The sequence below is a fragment of the Ovis aries genome, chromosome 1, assembly GCF_016772045.2.
Source record: "Ovis aries strain OAR_USU_Benz2616 breed Rambouillet chromosome 1, ARS-UI_Ramb_v3.0, whole genome shotgun sequence".
In the NCBI taxonomy this organism is placed as follows: domain Eukaryota; kingdom Metazoa; phylum Chordata; class Mammalia; order Artiodactyla; family Bovidae; genus Ovis; species Ovis aries.
Window position 1 is genome coordinate 242842068 of NC_056054.1, and position 20561 is coordinate 242862628.

General features: G+C 38.2%; 1 protein-coding gene across 4 annotated transcripts in view; it reads left to right on the top strand.

Moving 5' to 3' along the window:
- Positions 1–20561, top strand: part of PLSCR4 (phospholipid scramblase 4) — a 42180-nt gene continuing 21619 nt past the window's right edge. For 2 of the 4 annotated variants that reach the window (XM_004003278.6, XM_060405567.1), the window contains exon 1: positions 1–150. The gene's annotated coding sequence lies outside the window, so the exon portion shown is untranslated. Of the gene's footprint in view, positions 20513–20561 lie in introns of all 4 variants that reach the window. The other 2 variants (XM_060405560.1, XM_060405565.1) reach the window with 2 other exon arrangements.

Here is a 20561-nt window from a genome sequence, read left to right on the forward strand (position 1 = left end):
GCCCCTCCCCCACGGGACTCGTTGGGTTTTCATTTCAAACTCCTTCTCTTCCTTCCCCCTTTTTCCAACCCGCCCCTTAGTCTTCCTCCGCGGATAACATCAGACCCTGGGCCCGGCGTCCCGGATGCCGAGCGGACGGCCGGCCGGGCGGTGAGTGGGGCTGGGCGGGCGGAGAGCGGGGTCGCGGGCGCCCAGAGCAGAGGTTCGAGGCCAGCGGACTCGAGGGCGCGCGGCGTCCTGGGCTCGATGCGCCCCGCGCCGCATCCTCAGGCGGTTTCCGAAGTTTTGGGCTGTCGGGAGGGAGCCGTCTCCGGCGCTGGGTGGGGGTCGGTGTCCCCCGTCCCCCGGGTCTGAAGTCGGCGGCCGTGGCCTTGGGACAGAGGCTCTGTTGGGGAGACCGTCCCTCCTGCGCAGAAGCGGCCCCGGGAGACCGGCTGTGTTGCCCCGCCTCGCTGCGCCCTTTTCCCGCGTCTCCTGCGAGGGACTGGGCTCCGCTGGGGTCTCGGGCTGCCCCTCCAGCCTCCGCACAGTGCTGGGGACCCAGGTCAGGTTAACTCGCAGGTAAAAGGGTTTGCGGTCACTTCTGGACGTGCTTTTCTGGCAGAGGGACGGGAGAACCCATCACTTTTACATTCAGGTAAACTGGTGAAGAAGGAAATGGCAACCCACTCCAGTATTCTTCCCTGGAGAATCCCAGGGACAGAGGGGCCTGGTGGGCTGCCGTCTATGGGGTCGCACAGAGTCGGACACGACCGAAGCGACTTAGCAGCAGCGAACTGGCAGGCTACAGTCCATGGGCTCACAAAGAGTCAAACAGCTGAGCAACTTCACTTCAAACTGCCGGGGGCTTGCAGGGTTTCAGGGAGCAGTTGCTTAGTTTCTACAGAATAAAACGTTTTTATTTCAAGACTGAAGAGTTTCCTTTCATTTGTTTTTCTGGTCTTATCTTCTCTTAGGATCTACAATTTAGTTTTTACTTTTTTGTTGCATGTTTAGTAGGTATCCACTCAAACTAGTACAAAGATGAAGATACTATGCAGTAAGGTTTTCCCACCTTCTTATAGGGTAAATCTTTAGTATTTTTTTCTTGGGTGTGACTACATTAGGAGTAGAAGGATAACCTCCATCTATCTACCTCAATAAACCTATCGTGGGAAAACTTGGAACACTAGCATCATTTCCAGGAAATTTGGAAAAGCAAAGAATGGTCATGATCATATCCTTTGACGTTGTAGTGTAGGCCAGTGAGGTAGGCAGGAGGACACATTAACATTCTCATTAGAAAAGACACAAAATTAGCCCTTTTTACACATAATGCAATTGTGTACCTTGAAAGCAACCTAAAATCTCATAAAAAAGAATTTAATGAAGTGTCTAATTGCATCTAACTGCAATTTTAAATTTTCAATAGATATTAGATATCTAAACTAGAATATAGATTAAAACAAAATAAGCCATTTAATTTGGCATGAAATAACTTGGAAAATGTATTTTTAAAGAGGCATAAAGCCCTAGAGACAGATGAAAATATGTTATGTGAGAATGTATAGGTGAAAATATAGTAAAACACATTGTTCTAAAGATATAATTTCTCTGAAAGAACATATAAATTAAACAGCATCATAGCCAATTGGGGGGGGGGGGGAGGATTGATTTCAAAACAACTGTTCAACTCAAGTGAAAAAACAACTACATGCCAGAAAGATTTCAATTCCAAGGAAAGTGTACATATGTGAATGGGGATTTTTACTATAAAATAAAAGGTATTATAAAGCTATAATGATTTAAAGGCCATAGAATAGGGAATAGATCTACCAAAGAAGGAAACTGAAGAGACATACAAGAGTAAAAGGAAAGCTTACATTTGATAAGCATACTTCTAAAGTCAGGGAATGGAGAAGAAATAACATTTAATTGATCATGTAGGATAATTACATATTTATTTGGGTAACCTAATAATAAAACTTGAACTTTCCCTCACTTTTAACATACCAATGAAATGTAGATGATTTAAACAATTTAAGTCTTAAATATATGAAACCTAGAAAAGCTGAATGAGTATTTGTGAGTGTCGCATGTGGGAAAGCATTTTTGAGATTGATAGAAAAACCTAAAGCCCATGTAGGGACATGATTCTTAACATTTGCAAGAAAAAATATGTATATATATACAAATGGCAATTGTTAATAGAAAAAGAGCTAATTTTCTAATATACCTAGAACTCTCATTAAGGACTGAGGATTAAACAATTTGAGAATGGAAAGTGTTAACTTGCTCAGTGGTGTCCGATTCTTTGCGACCCATGGACTGTAGTCTGCCAAGCTCCTCTCTCCATGGAATTCTCCAGGCAAGAATACTGGAGTGGATTGCCATGCCCTTCTCCAGAGGATCTTCTGGACCCAGGGATGGAACACAGGTTTCCTGCATTGCAGGCAGATTCTTTACCATCTGAGAATAAAGAATGTCAGTTCCAAGTAAGAGAAACACAAATGACAAGTGGCAGAAAGACCCTCAGCTCTGTTAACAGGAAAATGCAGAGTAAGATAGTGTTTTGCCTGTTTCATAGATTTTGAAAGTGTGATAATTCTCTGATAATGTGATGAGAGAAATATACTCTTAGTGGAAATGTATTGATAAAACTTTTTATTTTTAACAAAATTTTCAAATATTCATTCACTTACTAAAATTCATCATGCTCCTTCCTAAGTGTGCAAGTAAATATGTGTGTCAAAGGTGGTCACAGTAGGATTGTTGTTAGTAGAAAATTTGGGCATAGTTTTGTAACCATTGATTGGAATTTAGTTATATAATTTATTGTACATCTACAATGGATAGTAATAGTTTAAAATATTTGTTAGTTCTAAGTGTTCTAAAGTGAAAATATGTCCAAAGTATATTATAAGTTGAAACGCAAACAGAAACAAGTTGAAACACAGTATGTGTAAATATTTGTGTATGTCTGTATGTTTATTATATATATGTGTGCTTTATCATGGTCTGAAATTGAACCTGCGATAGCTCTGAGGATGAATGTATTATATGTATATTCATGTTCTGTTACATAGTTCTGTAATATATGCATGTTTATAATGAAAAGTAATATTACAATAGGAAAAATAAAATAATAGTAAGGGTCCTCCTGAGGGCATAAATGGTAATTTATGTATATAATTCCTTTATGGATGTGTTAGTTGTCATTCAGTGTAGAAGAAATATATTTTCTATCACAAAGCTTTTCTTTTTCTTTGCTCTATTTGCTTTCTTTTTGAATGTTCTCTTTCAGGTTCTTTCTTTGAAAATTCCTTCCTTTATCTGGTTCCTTAGTATTGATTGCTATGATTTCCTATAGGCACACAATTGAAAAGTTGAAAAGTTTTGCCTGAGGCATTTCACAGCCTGTTAATATTTTCATAAACAGAAAACATAGTTAATTTTCATACACTTTTATATTAAAGTAGCATTATCCTTAAATCACTTTTATAGTACTCGTTCTTCAGGAAGAGAGACACTGTCCTTTAAAAAGGAAAGTATTTAAAATTAAACTTCATTTTTGTAGTAGTCTAATTTTTTTTGACATTTTAGTCAAAAAATGTATGGCAAAAATATACTAAAAATTAATAACAATATTCTTAAAGTTTTAATATTATTCAGATAAATAACATGAAAATAATTTTAAAAAACTAGCAAACAGTAAAATGGACACATGACAGGCAGTTCACAGAAGTGTAACTGAAAAGTCACAGAAGTGACTTTTAAGCAAATAATAAAAACTGTTTGAGATATGGAAAATAAACCTGAAATATTTCACCTTTCAGTTTGTAATGACAAAACTTTTGATAAAACATAGTGTTAGGAATGTAACACAATTTTGTCAGTTTGTGAGCTGATTCAGATTCATGGAGAAGAGTTTTACAGTAATATCAAAAATGCGCAAAACTTTAGACAGGCAATTCTGCTTCCAAGCATTTAATACACAAATACACAGAGAAGTATATGTAAATTTATTTCAGCATTGTTTGTAATGTCATACAATTGGGAACAGTTTAAATTTTCATCAAGTAGCTTGTTGAACTGTGGTGTAGTCATTTAAAAAAAATAAGGTTATATGAACTGAAGTGTAATCAACGTCAAGATATTTTAATAAAAAGCAAAATAAAAAACAGTATATAGGAAACTGCCATTTGTATTAGAAGGTAACAGATAGTAGAAAATCTGCCTGCAATGCAGAAGACTCAGGTTCTATCCCTGGGTCAGGAAGATCCCCTGGATAAGGGAATGGCAACCTACTCCAATATTCTTGTGTGAAGAATTCCATGGACAGAGAAGCCTGGTAGGCTACAGTCCAGTTCAGTTCAGTCCAGTTGCTCAGTCATGTCCGACTCTTTGCAACCCCATGAATCGCAGCACGCCAGGCCTCCCTATCCATCACCAACTCCCGGAGTTCACTCAGACTCACATCCATCGAGTCGGTGATGCCATCCAGCCATCTCATCCTCTGTCGTCCCCTTCTCCTGACCCCAATCCCTCCCAGCGTCAGTCTTTTCCAATGAGTCAACTCTTCACATGAGGTGGCCAAAGTATTGGAGTTTCAGCTTTAGCATCATTCCTTCCAAAGAACACCCAGGACTGATTTCCTTCAGAATGGACTGGTTGGATTTCCTTGCAGTCCAAGAGTCTTCTCCAACACCACAGTTCAAAAGCACCAGTTCTTCGGTGCTCAGCGTTGTTCACAGTCCAACTCTCACATCCATACATGACCACTGGAAAAACCACAGCCTTAACTAGATGGACCTTTGCTACAGTCCGTGGAATCACAGAGTTGGACACAATTGAGCGACTAAAGCACACACACACACACACACACACGCACACACACACATATTTGTGTTTGCTTAGAAAATCTCTTGGAAGACATGAAATAAGAAATGGGGTATAGGTAGGAGGGATCCTTTTTGTGATATAAGTATATGTACTTTTGCTGATAATATATTTAAATGGCTATTTTTGTACATGTAAGATTTCTTAGTATGGTTTTTATTGTAGGTCCTATGATATCCTGTTTTGTTACAGTTTGACACTGGAAGACTAACCAAAAAATGACACAATAATATATTTTCTGGTAATCTTTCAGATATCATGATTGGCATGGTCATGTTTCCTAAAACATCATGATTATGTTACTCTTCTGCTAGTTCTTATACTCCAAGTAACAGAAACATGCCTCCTCTGAAAATTAAAATAAAGAAGCTTGATATTCTCTTTTAAAAAGTTAAACTAATATGTTTGGTAAAAGTTATGTATCAACTGTGACTATCAGTTTGCTCCCATTTAATCAAATTCTTTTGTTTTAAAATAAAGCCACATAACCAACTTCTTCCTAAAATGAAGGAAATATCCGGTCATAGACTTTTTGTTTGGAAGGAACCATGATGAGACTAAAATGAGAAAAATGTATAAAGTATAAAACTTAATATACATTTATTAGATTTTGCCAATATTTTCATAATAAAGATAAATAACTGTTTACTATTTTATGACTGATTTCATGCAAATATATAATTATTTATTCCATGTTCTAGATTCCATGTATCTCTGTACACTTAAATTGTGTATTTTATTTCAAAATAACAGACCTAAGTTTATCTTGTTAGTGCAGGCCTCTGTAATTGCTTTTTGAGTAAGATTGTTTCTTCATTCCAGTGCATGTAACAGCAACCTATTAAGTTGCCCAAGTGTGGAATAGGAATGACTGAATTCTTCACAATCACCAGACTTTATTCATACTGAACCCACTCAACTATCCAGTCCCCTTGTAATCAAGAAACACATAAAACTAATCATCTCAGTACACCACAGGAGCCAAGACTTTGGTTTCAAATCTATAGAGTACTGTGCTTGAAAGTATGTGTAAACTTTTCATCTTTGGTGAACCTGAGTTCTTTTTAGTTAAAATCACTTTAAGAGGGTAGATTGTCAGTTCTGTTTCTCTTTATTGTTTTTCATTTCAGATTATAAATTCTGTTATACATTTCTTATAGAAAAAAAATTTTTAAAGGAAATATTTGTATTTTAGCATCTCTAGATCTTAAATACTTTAAGACAAAAGTATCCATATTATAATTATATGCAGATTATTATAAGCATTTTGATTATTTTATAAATTATTTCTGACCATATTCTTTAAAGAAATGTGACTTTATAATGTTTCACTGTAATGTGTCTTCTTAATTATTGTGCTGGATATTTATGTAGTTTACAGTTACTACTCTTTCATTCTGTACTACTTTTGTGAGAATGAGAATGTATCACTTAAAATCCTACAACAATATTTTGCATTTCTCTTTACCTTTAGAGGAAATTTACTTGGGTTTACAAATGAGGTTTAAGGGGGGAAAATAGGTATTGTATTGGTAAACTGAAGGTTTAATTGAATTTATTAAGATAATGATTCTTTTAGAAGTGGGCTGTTTTTGAGTGAAGGATGGACACATATAGATCTGAATTTGAGGGGTCGTGTGTCAGCGGGAGAGGGGGCAGTAGAGGATATGTCAAAACCACTTGGAAAATGGTTTCAAACCTCATAAACTTTGTTAAAAAGTCTTCTAAAATTAGTGATTGTCAGAGTGAACCAGCAGCATCAGCTCATCCTAAGTCATATTTTGAATAGTTCCAAATTTTGTTTATATAATTATCCACATCCTCTTTGAAAATCGTCATATTTGATTGCTGAGGTGCAGGACTTCTGTGCGAGAAGAAACTTTGGAAATCAATTTGTTCCAACTTTTATACAGGTATACCTTCATTCTTGTCTGGGGATGTTCTGTATGTCACAAGTTCTGTGAAATATTTGCACAGTTTTTCTTCAATTTTGACATGATGAATATTTTGTAATTTTACACTCATGAGAACAAACTGTTATATTATTTAGGTAATATATGTAGCAAATTTGACTTTCTTAAATATTCTTGATAAGAGTGGAGTGTTTAAGACAAAGATATATCTACATTCATTTTGAAAGTAGTGACATCAACTGATGAGTTAATATTTGGAAAATCCTTGTAGAAACATTGCATATCCTCTTAATCCTTTTGAAAGTTTCTGCTAAGTACCCTTGAATAGTATTGTAACAAAAATTTTTAAAAAGACACTTGATTTAATGTCATAATCTAAAAATATTTATTTATTTAAAAATATCTTTAACAACTTGATCCAATTTAAAAATCTACCCAAAATATCCTCTTTAGGTTTGTCTACAGAAGGTGTTAATTTTCATTTCAAATGTAATTTCTCAGTTGTTTTTGAGTTATTTTAATGTTGGAAGTTTATGTACTTATAAAGGTGTTAGAAGAAGTTTTCCCAGTGGAAAAGAAGTAAAACATTTGCACATTTGATTGTGTCCCTGCTTCAGGGCATCATTTTCTTAGTTGTTTATAATAGGTACATAAATATATGTTTCTGTACTTGAATAATTAAATATTTACAGTAGAAGTGATGTTTAATTCCTTTACTTAAAAAATGTATTTTCACCCCCAACATGAGGGAACGAGAAAATGAGAAAATATTGGGGAATTCTGTAACTCTTACTGAGCTGTAGGGATTCCTCTTTCCTTCTGCTCTAGCCAGATGGCAGGACTTCCCTGGACTCTGTCCACTTGGCAGCTGCTACTGTGTGTCAGGCTGTGTTGAAATAGTATTACATCAGGAATACCAGAGAAAAATTAGGAAACTGATTCTGGTTGGAGAGCGTTTCCTGTTATGCTCTTCTTCTCCCAGGCTCTTGCTACTGTTTAATTTTAAGGACCCTGAATGCCCAATCATTCTGTCTAAATTAAGTGCATTCGGTGGTGTATGTTTACTGAATCTAACCCAGAACTGGAATATGTGACCTCTGAAGAATTTTCTTCCTCTGAGTTCATGGATCATTTCTCTCCTAATTATATACATATTTCAAAAACCTTACAAAAGGGAAGTTGAAAGGGAGCTCAATAGAGGAGCCTGTTTTCATTTTAGAGGGCGGGCACAGTAATAGTGGGGAGAGCTGGAGAGATCAGTGAGTTGCAGAAAGTAATTTTCAGTCCATTTAGAATACTAACCTGGCCTTTGATGATGGTTTTGAACAACCCTTTGCCCAGTTTATAGAACTGTGACCTTAATTGATTATTTAAACTCAAGGGCTTCTGTTTCTTTACCTATGTAATGAAAATTACAATCCATCTCAAGCAATGTATGCAAAGTTCCTAAAATCTCATAGATAATTAGTAGTTGTTATCTAAAATTGAAACCCAGTGACACTATTTTATGTATATTAGTTCATTTGGGGGATTAATTAACTTTCAATAGCATACTACTTCTTAAAAAATATTTTAAATATCCTCTAAAAAATATTAAAAATTTTCACTTAAAAATCTGATTTTCTGTTTGGCCTCATTCAAGATATTTTTACCCTTCTGGCTCAGTCGGTAAAGACTCCACCTGCAATGCAGGAGACCTGGGTTTAATCCCTGGGTAGGGAAGATCCCCTGGAAAATGGAATGGCTACCCACCCCAGTAATCTTGCCTGGAGAATCCCCATGGACAAAGGAGCCCGCAGATTACAGTCCATGGGGTCGCAGAGAGTCAGACATGACTGAGCAACTTAAGCACACATACAAGATATGTTTAAATTGAAGTGTAAAAATAGTTATTTGCTTGAGAATTTAGAAATATGACTTGTTTACCTAGGCTTACCTGGGGACATATTTACATATATAGATATGTGTATAACAGGTAAACAGTTTATATGTCATGTGTTTGGTATGTAAAATACATATTTAGTATATATAAATAATTGAACATAGTTATCACTACATATGAGGTTGTAGAAATAGTATGTGGTCAAGAGAATTACATTTGTAATTTATATGATGAGCACAAAACTGTAATACTATAGACAATACAAAAGTGACCAAAATGTAAAAATTTAGGGGAGCTATCTCCATGTGAGTCAACTAACAATCAGAAAGATTTTAAAGAAAGGAAATTTTAGAATATGCAACCTCCTTTTTTTCCCGAGAGAAACTGATGTGTAAAGTGCATATATCCTGTAATCCTTCATGGTCCAGGATCTGTCTCTGCTCAGTCGTGTCTGACTCCTTGCGACACCATGGACTGTAACCTGCCAGGCTCCTCTATCCATGGGATTTCCCAGGCAGAATACTGGAGCAGGTAGCCATTCCTTTCTCCAGGGAATCTTCCCAACCCAGGAATGGAACGTGCATCTCCAGCTTGGCAAGTGGATTCTTCATCCCCGCACCACATGGGAAGCTCATCTTCTTCCTGAGCTCTATTTACATCGCAAGAAATCTTGCTGCAGAATTTTTTTGTAAAATGAATTCTTCACCTACCTCATTCCATTTACTAAAATACATAAACTGACTCAGTTTAAAATTTACAGTGAACATTTTTATTATCCATGGTAACATTACAAATGAATTAGTCTGTATAATCCACAAAACTTTCTCTGAGCCAAAAGAGATTAATATAAATGTATCACCATTACTGTAAAAACATTTCAAAAGCCAGACCCACCCAATTAAAACGAATTTTATATTTGGAAGAGTAAGCATATCTGAATTAGTTGTTTCTGCTTTATGATTTTATTGTCTGTCACCAGAATGCTGTACCTTACAGAAACAAAAAGCTCATTGAATAGTACATACAGTTGACCCTTAAAAAACACAGGTTTGAACAGCAAGGATCCACTTACACGCAGAATTTTTTCACTAAATAAGAACTTTAGTACTGCATGATTGGACATTAATTGAATCCGAGGACAAAAATGAACCAGGGACAAAAGGACAAACTATAAAGTTATAGGTAGATTTTGGACTGCTGAGGGTTGGCACCTTGAGTCCTCATTGTTCAGAGTCAGCTGTATGGTTCTACGTTCAGCTCTGTCCCACCTCAAAAATAAATATTGAAGAGTTTTGGTGTGAAGGAAAAGCAGGCAGCTGCACTGGGTAAAAGAAAGGCTCGGGCAAAATAGTAACATGGTCTAGCCTCGGGAACTGGGTTGCCAGTCTGATTCTGCCTGAACTTCTTACTAACTGTACAGTGTTGGAGAAAAGTGAAAGTGTTAGTTACTTAATTGTGTCCGACTCTTTATGACCCCATGGACTGTAGCCTATGAGACTCCTCTGTTCATGGAACTCTCAAGGCAAGAATACTGTCGTGGGTTGCCATTTTCTTCTCCAGGGGATCTTCCCAACCCAGAGATTGACTCCAGGTCACTGAAGTTGCAGGTAGACTCTTTACAGACTGAGGTACCAGGGAAGACACAAAGAAAAAAAGTGAAAGGCCTTGGAGAATACCCCTTTAAAAGAAAAAAAAGAAGTTTATTTATTTATTTTTGGCTGTGCTGGGTCTTCATTGCTTCATGGCTCTTCTTTAGTTTCGGGGACTGGGACTACACTCACCATGGTCCACAGGCTTCTCATTATAGTGACTTCTGTTGCCGAGCACGGGCCCATGCGCTCTAGGGCTCTCTGGCTTCAGCAGTTGCAGCATGCGGGCTCTGTAGTTTTGCCTCCTGGGCTCTAGAGCACAGGCTCAGAAGTTGTATCACTTGTGCTTAGTTGCTCTGTGGCATGTTGGATCTTCTGGACCTGGGATTGAAATCGTGTCTCCTGGATCGGCAAGTGATTCTTTACCACCAAGCCCCCAGGGAAGCCCGGAGAAGAGCCTTTTGAATAACTTCTCTGGGCCACAAGTTTTCACCTCTATTTTAGTATCTCTTCTATAAAGCTTTCTATGAAAATAATATTTATTTGTAAACTTCCTATGAAGATGTTTTTAAAGTATTTTTTTGAATATAAGTTAAAGATAGAGATCAATGATAATGGGTGATCTGATTTGATATATTGGCTACAAAAATAATGATCAGTTTTGGGGTCTCCAGTCCTTTTTACCCATCAATATAAAGTTAAGAAATGTAAAAAAAAAAAAAAAAAAGAGCAGAAGAACACATAATACATCTATTGAATTTACTGCAAGAATCTAGTTAAACCCTAAATGTATACAATTTGGGGTGGATCAGAGGCCATATTTCTGGATGCCTCTGTCAAGTATAATTTGAACTAATTTGTTTTCAGCAGTGATTTCAAGGAGGCTACCCCTAAACACGTGTGTTTAGATTTTCTTTCTTTCAAAAAAGTAGTTACCCAGCTATTACAATATTGAATCCGGAATCCACAGGCAAGCTAAATCAGAGACAGTGCATCTGTTGCTATTAAACCTCCAATATGGGGCTGTTTCGCTAGGCAGCCATCAAATTTACACTTGTTTTTATTTTGCTTTGTTTGAATAAATTAATAGAAGTTTAATATGATGTGGGATCTTCCCCAGTGGCTCAGGAGCAATAAATATTTAAAGGGTTACTTATAAAAGGAAGCATCAGCAATTCTTTTGAATATAAGTAAAAGTTCATGAGTACCTACTATTTTGTAATACTTTTGCATTCAGTTCAGTCGCTCAGTCATGTCTGACTCTTTGTGACCCCATGAATTGCAGCACGCCAGTCCTCCCTGTCCATCACCAACTCCCAGAGTTCACTCAAACTCATGTCCATCCAGTCAGTGTAGCCATCCAGCCATCTCATCCTCTGTCGTCCCCTTCTCCTCCTGCCCCCAACCCCTCACAGCATCAGAGTCTTTTCCAATGAGTCAACTCTTTGCATGAGGTGGCCAAAGTATTGGAGCTTCAGCTTCAGCATCAGTCCCTCAAAGAACACCCAGGACTGATCTCCTTTAGAATGGATTGGTTGGATCTCCTTGCAGTCCAAGGGACTCGCAGGAGTCTTCTCCAACACTACAGTTCAAAAGCATCAATTCTTCGGTGCTCAGCTTTCTTCACAGTCCAACTCTACTTTTTCATTAGTGATTCTTTAAAATCTATTAAGCCATCTTATCAGTTAAACTCTCTTTCAAAGGAGCATATTACTATTTTTAATATTTAAGGAATTAAGAATTCTATTCTCTGGGAAGGTAATACAAAAGAAAATTTTCTATAGTGTATGGGCAAAGTTTAAAGGAAGATAGTATTTAATATTGAGATGGTCACTTAGCTATGATTTAGGTTTAAACTGAAGAATACTTGTTAGAAAGAAAATAACAAAATATTCCCTAAACTGTAAAAAAACATTCACCTATAGAACATGAATCCTTCTTACATAGTTTTACTGTTAGGGAATGGCCAGAGATAATGTACAAATATTTATGTAAGTAAAAATTTTATAGCACTGATCATAATACCAAAAAAGCATAAACAATAAAAATGGAATAGTTTGAACAAATTAAGGTACAGTCATTGGTACCAAACATTTAAACAAATATCCACAGTATTTCTGAAATAAGTGACAAAGACGTGATATCTTTAATATAGTTTTAATTTTCTGCTCTTTTAAAAGTCTATTACTAAATAAATCCATTTATCTTAATAATATAACATAATGTTACTGTCCTAAACTAGAAGCAAATCCGGCAGACACTTAAACTGTGTTCTACTCATTTGTCATTATTTTAGTGACAAATACAGAACTCTCCAGCAATATCCCCACTTTCTTTCTCCTAGTTCTTTCCAATTTGAAACTCCTTACAAGCAAAGCTCATGAAATCATATCTGGTAAAATGGCTACTGGCCCCAGTTAACCTCTTGGACTGTTTAATCAATACAAATTGTTAATAGACCAGACAAGAAATTCAGGCAAGGTTTATTGGGGTTCATGCTGCAGCACATGGGAGCGAGAACAAGACACAGGTGGCCTTGCTGGTTCCCCAAGGAGGGGGGCTGGTTTCTTAAATGGGCTGAGGGCAGGGACAGATCAGTGAGTGGAGAGGAGGCACAGCTTAGGTGGTGTGCCCACCCCTCTGTGGTGCTGTGTGCAGGGACCATGCACAGTACTCTTCTTTGGCCCTAGGTGCTTCAGAAAAGGTACTTGGTTTGTGATCTTTTGGATCTTATTGTTCATAACTGCCCCACTCTGCAGGCGTGTAGTTATTTTCAGTCCCTTATAGTTTGTTTGTATTCTGTTGCTCAAGGAGATGAGGGTTCCAGTTTCCAACCTATCTCAAAACTTTAATCTCTGATGGTAGGAGATGGGAATTTTTGGTGTCAGCCTAAAACCCAGCATAAAGTCTTACACATGGATGCTGGGTAATACATGATAAATGACTGAATGAGAGACAGCATTTTTTTAAACTACATTTTAATACAGACATATATTCTTGGTCTCTTTACCAGTTAGTTAATTTTACCTAGTGAAGTGCATACTTGTCCATGATTTGCTCTGTGCCAGGCACTGTGTTAAGTGCTATCCGAATGTAACCTTGATTAGTCTTCACAACAGTTTGTATGGTGGATCCAACTGTCATCATGTCCATGACACACAGGAGGACTGAGAAACAGAAAGGTCACTGAAGGTCACAGAGCTATCTGTCTGTCTGGGATTGATCTGTCTGAACCACTATCCATACTGTGTGAAATGTGCTGGCATACACAGTTTACCAGCTACCCAGGCTTATACTACCCTCCTCCAAGTATCCTATCTTGTGTGCAAAGGATATCACCCCTAAAGGTTATATATTAAACCCAAATAGGGGACTGTGATGGCTTCCTAGGTGGCTTAGCAGTAAAGAACCCACCTGCCTATGCAGGAGATGCATGTTCGATACCTGGGTAGGGAAGATCCCTCGGAGAAGGAAATGGCAACCCACTGCAGTATTCTTGCCTGGGAAATCCCATGGACAGAGGAGCCTAGCAAGTTACAGTCCATGAGATCACAAAGAGTCAGACATGACTTAGTGACTAAACAACAACAAGGGGACTGTGATAGATGGACTAGGACTTTGCAAGATCTGGCTGTATTTCCTGCCGCTTCTCAGAAACTGAATAGACAGAAATTTCAGACTACTCAGAAATTGTGTAGACAGGGACCTCTTGCTTTCTCTTCTCTCTTCTCACAGCGGAAGGCACTGGAGGCAGGCAGAGCCCAAGGTTTTAGATTTCATATGCAGGTTTCCAAGCCTTGTGCCTAAAGAACTGCAAGATTCTCATGTGGCCAGAGTCTCTCTTGCCAAGAGACTATGACAGATTCTAGTAAATTGTTTAGTTGCTCAGTCATGTCCTACTCTGTGACTTCATAAATAGTAGCCCGCCAGGCTCCTCTCTCCCTGAGATTCTCCAGTCAAAAATACTGGAATGGGTTCCCATTTCCTCTTCCAGGGGATCTTCCCGCCCCAGGGATCGAACTGGTGTATCTTGCATTGGCAGGTGGATTCTTTATCCCTGTGCCACCTGGGAAGCCATTCTGGTAAATATTCAACTGTGAAGAGCGGCTGGTCATTTTTCAGTTGTGTGATTGAAGTTTCAAATATCCCTGGTATGGCTCTAGGGCTTGTGGTTTTATTGAACTTTGCTAGTATGTCACTGTGTACAAAGGCGAAATTGCAGAGTGAGAATATAAAACAGCTGCAGTGTTTGTCACAGCAAGCAGTATTCAGGAAAGTGCTCTTTGCTGTGAGATGCCGTTTAGGATATCAGGGCTGCCTTACACAGCCGCAAACCAGCTTCCCCAACCTCATCCTACCATGTCCGTGTCTCTTTTCCCTCTTAATTACATTTCACTTGGCTTCAATTTCCTTCTAAGTAACCTCAGCCTTGAAAATGCCAAAGCCTCTACAATTAAGAGATCTGTGGACCGTGTAATGCTAGCCTATTATGGAGACACAGCTCAGTCTTCTGATTTCCATTTGATAGAAAGCCAAAAGTCAGCCTTTCTTCAACTTACGGCACTTTTTTGCCTTGCTGAGTGAGAAATCTGAAACAATTCAGTGAATTTTAAGAGAAGATTAAGTTAGCAACATTCCTGATTGTACCAGTTGGACATTATCCTGCCTTATATAACATTCTTGATAAAAACCATATTATAAAGTTTACACGAAAGGGGAGAGAATGTATAGTGGTGAAAAAAGAAACCAGTGGCTCAAAGGAGGGAGGAGGTAAATCCCATGAGTAGCTGCAGCTTCTGAGGCAATGTATAGGTATACTTTACTTTAAATTCATTGATATCCATTACTTTAAAAAAACATTTTTATAGATTTAAAATTTTTTTCAAAAAATGTTATATTTTTTCAAGCTGTTTTTCAATCACTCAAATCGCATTTAAATGCTAATTTATGCCTGGTGTGGTTGAGAACTGTTATTTTTCTTTATACTGTAACTACTCAAACATGCCTGGTCAAGGGTTTCACCTGTCTTGTGTTAAAAGTACAGATTTCCAGGCCCAGACCCCAGAGGTTCTACCTCACTTTTGGAGTCCAGAAATGCATATTTTTTTCCTTCAAGTTTTTTTTTTTTTTTAATATACAAAGATGTTTTTATTTTATTTATTTTGGCTGCACCACTCAGCTTATGGGATCTTCCTTCCCTGGCCACATGCTTGGCCGTAAACACATGGAGTCCTAACCACTGGACCATCGGGGAATTTCCATCCTTTAAGTTCTTTTTGTAATAAAATTATTCAAATTTCTGTCTTCACTTAGCTTCAGCAGTTGTTAACATTTGTCAGTTTGTACAATGCTATGTACTGTTTGCCACTATAGACAGATGGATGGGTGATGGATGGATGGATGGATGAATAGGCAGCTGGATGGATAACCAGATAATTTAGCCCCTTTTCACTAAGGCACTCAATAACCTGTTCTGATTACTTTCTGTCACATATCTTTGACAGCAATCCCCAGGCTTAATATAGAAAGGAATAACATATGTTTAGTTAGAAACTTACACTCAACATATACCTGTCACATGGTTCATCACAATAATAAAGAAGTACTTTTTATTGTGAACAGTCATACATACAAATATGCAAATTTAAACATACATATACTCTTTAAAAACTAGTTATAACACACCACCCCTGTTCATACCACCCTGTTAGAACTAGAACATTAGTAGGAAGTTCAGACCCCTTGAGGATCAGAGCTGAGCACTTGTCCCACATCACTTCTCCTCCATATGTAACCATTTTCCTGAATTTTGTGTTAATAATTCCCCAACTCTTTTTAAGTTTTCTCCCATACATGTATCAGAAAAAAAGTTTTTGTTTCGTTTTTCTGCTTTTGAATATTCTTAAATGGATTAATATGTGTTCTCCTATGACTTATTTTATTTTTTTGTGTGTGTTGTAATTTTGAGATACATCTATTGATGGGTATGGCGGGGCTTCCCAGTTGGCTCAGTTGTAAAGAATCCACCTGTCAATGCAGGAAATACAGGTTCGATCCCTGGGTCAGGAAAATCCCCTGGAGGAGGAAATGGCTATCCACTCCAGTGTTTTTGCCTGGAAAATCTCACGGACAGAGGAGCCTGGTGGTTAAAGGGGTTGAAACTAGTTGGACATGACAGTGTCTGAGTATGCACGCACACATGATGAGTATAACTGTACTTTGTTTTCTCTACGGTATACTGTTTTACTTTTTGAAAATACCAGATTTTATTTATCCAGTGTACAATTGATGGAAATTGGAAATGTTTTCAGTTTCTTTTGATACACAGTGTGTCAAGAACATTCTCACGTATACCTGTGTGTATATGTGCAGTCACTTGAGGGTGCAATCCTAGGAATGTCCAGAATTTAAGGTTCTAGAAAGGTATGGGCATTTTCCTAAATACCAGATATTACCATCATTAAAGGAATAGGACCAATTCCTGGAACTCTTGATTGGCCTGTGGTTGGGTCTGTATTTGCAGTGTGTACCCGGAAACAGTTTTTACTTTTGTTGTTGTTCAGTCACTAACTCATGTCCAACTCTTTGTGACCCCATGGACTGCAGCATGCCAGGCTTCCCTGTCCTTCACTATATCCTGGAGTTTGCTCAGATTCACGTCCATTGAGTCGGTGATAACATCCAACCGTCTCATCCTCTCTTGCCCCTTTCTCCTCCTGCCCACAATCTTTCCCAGCATCAGGGTCTTTTCCATTGAGTTGGCTCTTCTCATCAGATGTCCAAAGTATTGAAACTTCATCTTCAGCCCTTCCAATGAATATTCAGGGTTGATTTCCTTTAGGAACCAGGATTGACTGGTTTTATCTTTCCTTACACTCCAAAGGACTCTCAAGACTCTTCTCCAGTGCCATATTTCAAAAGCATCAATTCTTCGGCACTCAGCCTTTATGGTTCAACTCTCGTATGTGACTACTGGAAAAATAATAGCTTTGACTAGATGGACCTTTGTCGGCAGTGATGTCTCTGCTGTTTAGTACTGTGTCTAGGTTTGTCATAGCTTTTCTTTCAAGGAGCAAGCATCTTTAATTCATGGCTTCCCTAGTGACTCAGACAGTAAAGGATCCACCTACGATGCAGGAGACACGGGTTCAGTCCCTGGGTTGGGAAGATCCTCTGGAGAAGGAATGTCTGGCCACTCTAGTAGCCTTGCCTAGAGAATTCCATGGACAGAAGAGCCTGGCCCACTACAGTCCATGAGGTCATCAAGACACTAACACTTTCACTTTTACTTTTAAGACAATAAACTCCAGCTCCAGAGAAGGAGAGGAACTGGGCCAAGACTGGTGGCCCAGGCTTGGCAAGAGCCTAGAATCTACATAGTGGCTTATGCAGTGGTGACATTCACTGAGTCAACTCAGTATCCTTATTGACTACTCACTCATATAGTGTTCCAGTGCTTCTTTGACATATCTACTCTGTATCGGTAACTTTCTACTCTACTTGAACAAATGACCACATTCTGTGCTCTGATAAGCAAGATATTCATTGGAAAGAACATGGAAAGTACTTAGAAGTACTTAAGTCTAGCAACATTTTCCATTTATGTATTAGATGGTTTTTGTTTGTTTCTTCCACTGTCACACTTTTATTTATTTATTGTTTTCAATTTTTCTTTTATATTGGAGTATAGTTGATTAACAATGTTGTGTTGGTTTCAGATGTAGAGCAGAGTGATTTAGTTACACATGTACCTGTATCTATTCTTTTCCAAATTCTTTTCTCATTTATGATACTACAGAAAAAAAGGTTCTCTGTGCCTACCCAATAGTAGGTCTTTGTTGATTAGCTATTATAAATATAGCAGTATGTACATGTCAATTCCAAATGGCCTGCCTATTCCTCCCCCAACCTTTCCCCTCCGGTTACCGTAAGTTTGTTGTCTAAGTCTGTGACTCTGTTTCTGTTTTGTACATGGTTGTTATATTTTTAGAGTTCACATAAAAGTGATATGATATTTGTCTTTCTCTGCCTGACTTACTTCATTTAGTATAATCTCCAGATCCATCTATGTTGCTGCAAAGGGCATTATTTCATTCTTTTTAATGACTGAATAATACCCATTGTGTGTATATACACACCACATCTTCTTTATCCATTCCTCTGCTGATGGACATTTAAGCTTCTTCCATGTCTTGGCTATTGTAAACAATGCCTCAGTTAACATTGGGGTGCATGTATCCTTTTGAAGCATGTTTTTCTCCAGCTATATACTTAGGAGTGGGATTGCTGGATCATCTAGTAGCCCTATTTTTAGTTTTTTAAGGAGCCTCTAGACTACTCTCTGTAGTGGCTACACCAATTTACATTTCCACCAACAGCATTGGAGGGCTCCCTTTTCTACACATCCTCTTCAGCATATTGTTTGTAGATTTTTTGATGATGGCCATTCTGACTGGTGTGAAGAGAGACCTCATTGTAGTTTTGATTTGCATTTCACTGTGGTGTTGGAGAAGACTCTTGAGAGTCCCTTGGACTGCAAGGAGATCCAACCAGTCCATTCTGAAGGAGATCAGCCCTGGGATTTCTTTGGAAGGAATGATGCTAAAGCTGAAACTCCAGTACTTTGGCCACCTCATGTGAAGAGTTGACTCATTGGAAAAGACTCTGATGCTGGGAGGGATTGAGGGCAGGAGGAGAAGGGGATGACAGAGGATGAGATGGCTGGATGGCATCACTGACTCAATGGACGTGAATCTGAGTGAACTCTGAGAGTTGGTAATGGACAGGGAGGCCTGGCGTGCTGCGATTCATGGGGTCACAGAGAGTCGGACACGACTGAGTGACTGAACTGAACTGAATAATTAGCGATGTTGAGCATCTTTTCATGTGCCTTTTGGCTATTTGTATGTCTTCTTTGGAGAAATGTCTGTTTACATCTTCTGCCAAAGTTTTGATTGGGTTGTTTGTTTTTTTTGATACTGAGCTGCACAAGCTATTTGTAAATTTTGAAGATTAACCTCTTATTGATTGCATTGTTTGCAAATATTTTCTCCCATTCTGTGGGTTGTCCTTTCATTTTGTTTATATTTTCCTTTGCTGTGCAAATTTGAGATAATACCTGAAAAATCCTCTGCCTTTTCCTGACATTTGATAAGCATTCAGTATATTGTAGCTTTTGATGATCTTCTCTCTTTATTTGTCATCACACAGAACCAAGAAACCTGAAATATTAAAATTCCTTTCTCTAATAATCTTTTCCCCTTGACTGAATTAATGGAATCTCTCTCCTAACCCACCTCTTGTTTCAAATATCATCTCAACATTTTTACTTCTCTGAATTATTCTCATAGTGTTCACCTACACATATTTTTGAATTAAATGTTTAACATGTCTTCTTTTAGCCTTATCTTAAACATAACGTGTTTTGATTTAAACTTCTGATTCCTACCTTCTCCAGTCCCCAATATTTTCCCACCATCTTCCTCTCTAGTTCAGTTACTGGCATCAGCATCAACTTAGATACCCTGGGTTAAAAAATGAGACTCATCCTTGACTCCTCTCTGTACTGAGTCCATCAGCAAGTCCTGTAGGTTCTGCTCCCAAATCTTTTTATGCATCTGACCACATCTGACCCTCTCGGTGTCACCTCCAGTCTAAACCAGCATCAGTTTTCACGTGGATTACTGCTGCCATCCCTCCCCCACTGCTTCCATTCTGCACCCTCAAGATAAAGTTTAAATCGATCTGATCACTCCACTGATTAAAGTCTCCTAAAGACTCCCCCACTGCAGTGACAACAGATTCCAAACATTTTACCATGAGTTTTAGGTATGATCAGACCTCTATCTCCACCTCTGACCTTGGTTCTCTTCTTTCCCTGTGTCCCTGTCATAGCTGAACTCTTTCTCTCCCTTGAGTATCACAAAGCTTACTGTTATCTCAGGGCCTTCTCATTCAACTTTCTTGTCTTTCTGGAACTTTTCCCCGTGGTTCAGCTAGCTTAAAGGTCACCTTCTGAGAGAAGCTTTCTCTGACCCTCGGGGACCATCCATGTTTTCACTACTTTAACTTTGTTTTCCTCATAACTGTACTATCTACATTTAATCTTAAGTATTTGTTGATGTGTTCCACCCCACTGGAATATAATTTCTAGCAGAGTGCCCATCTGCTTTACAGCTGTATTTTCAACACCACATAGAAGATAGGTGCTAGGGAAATATTTGTTGAATTAATGAAGGAAAGAATGAAAGGTAACTAGAGACTAAAAGAATCACAGAACTTCTTGCATGTATCACTGAT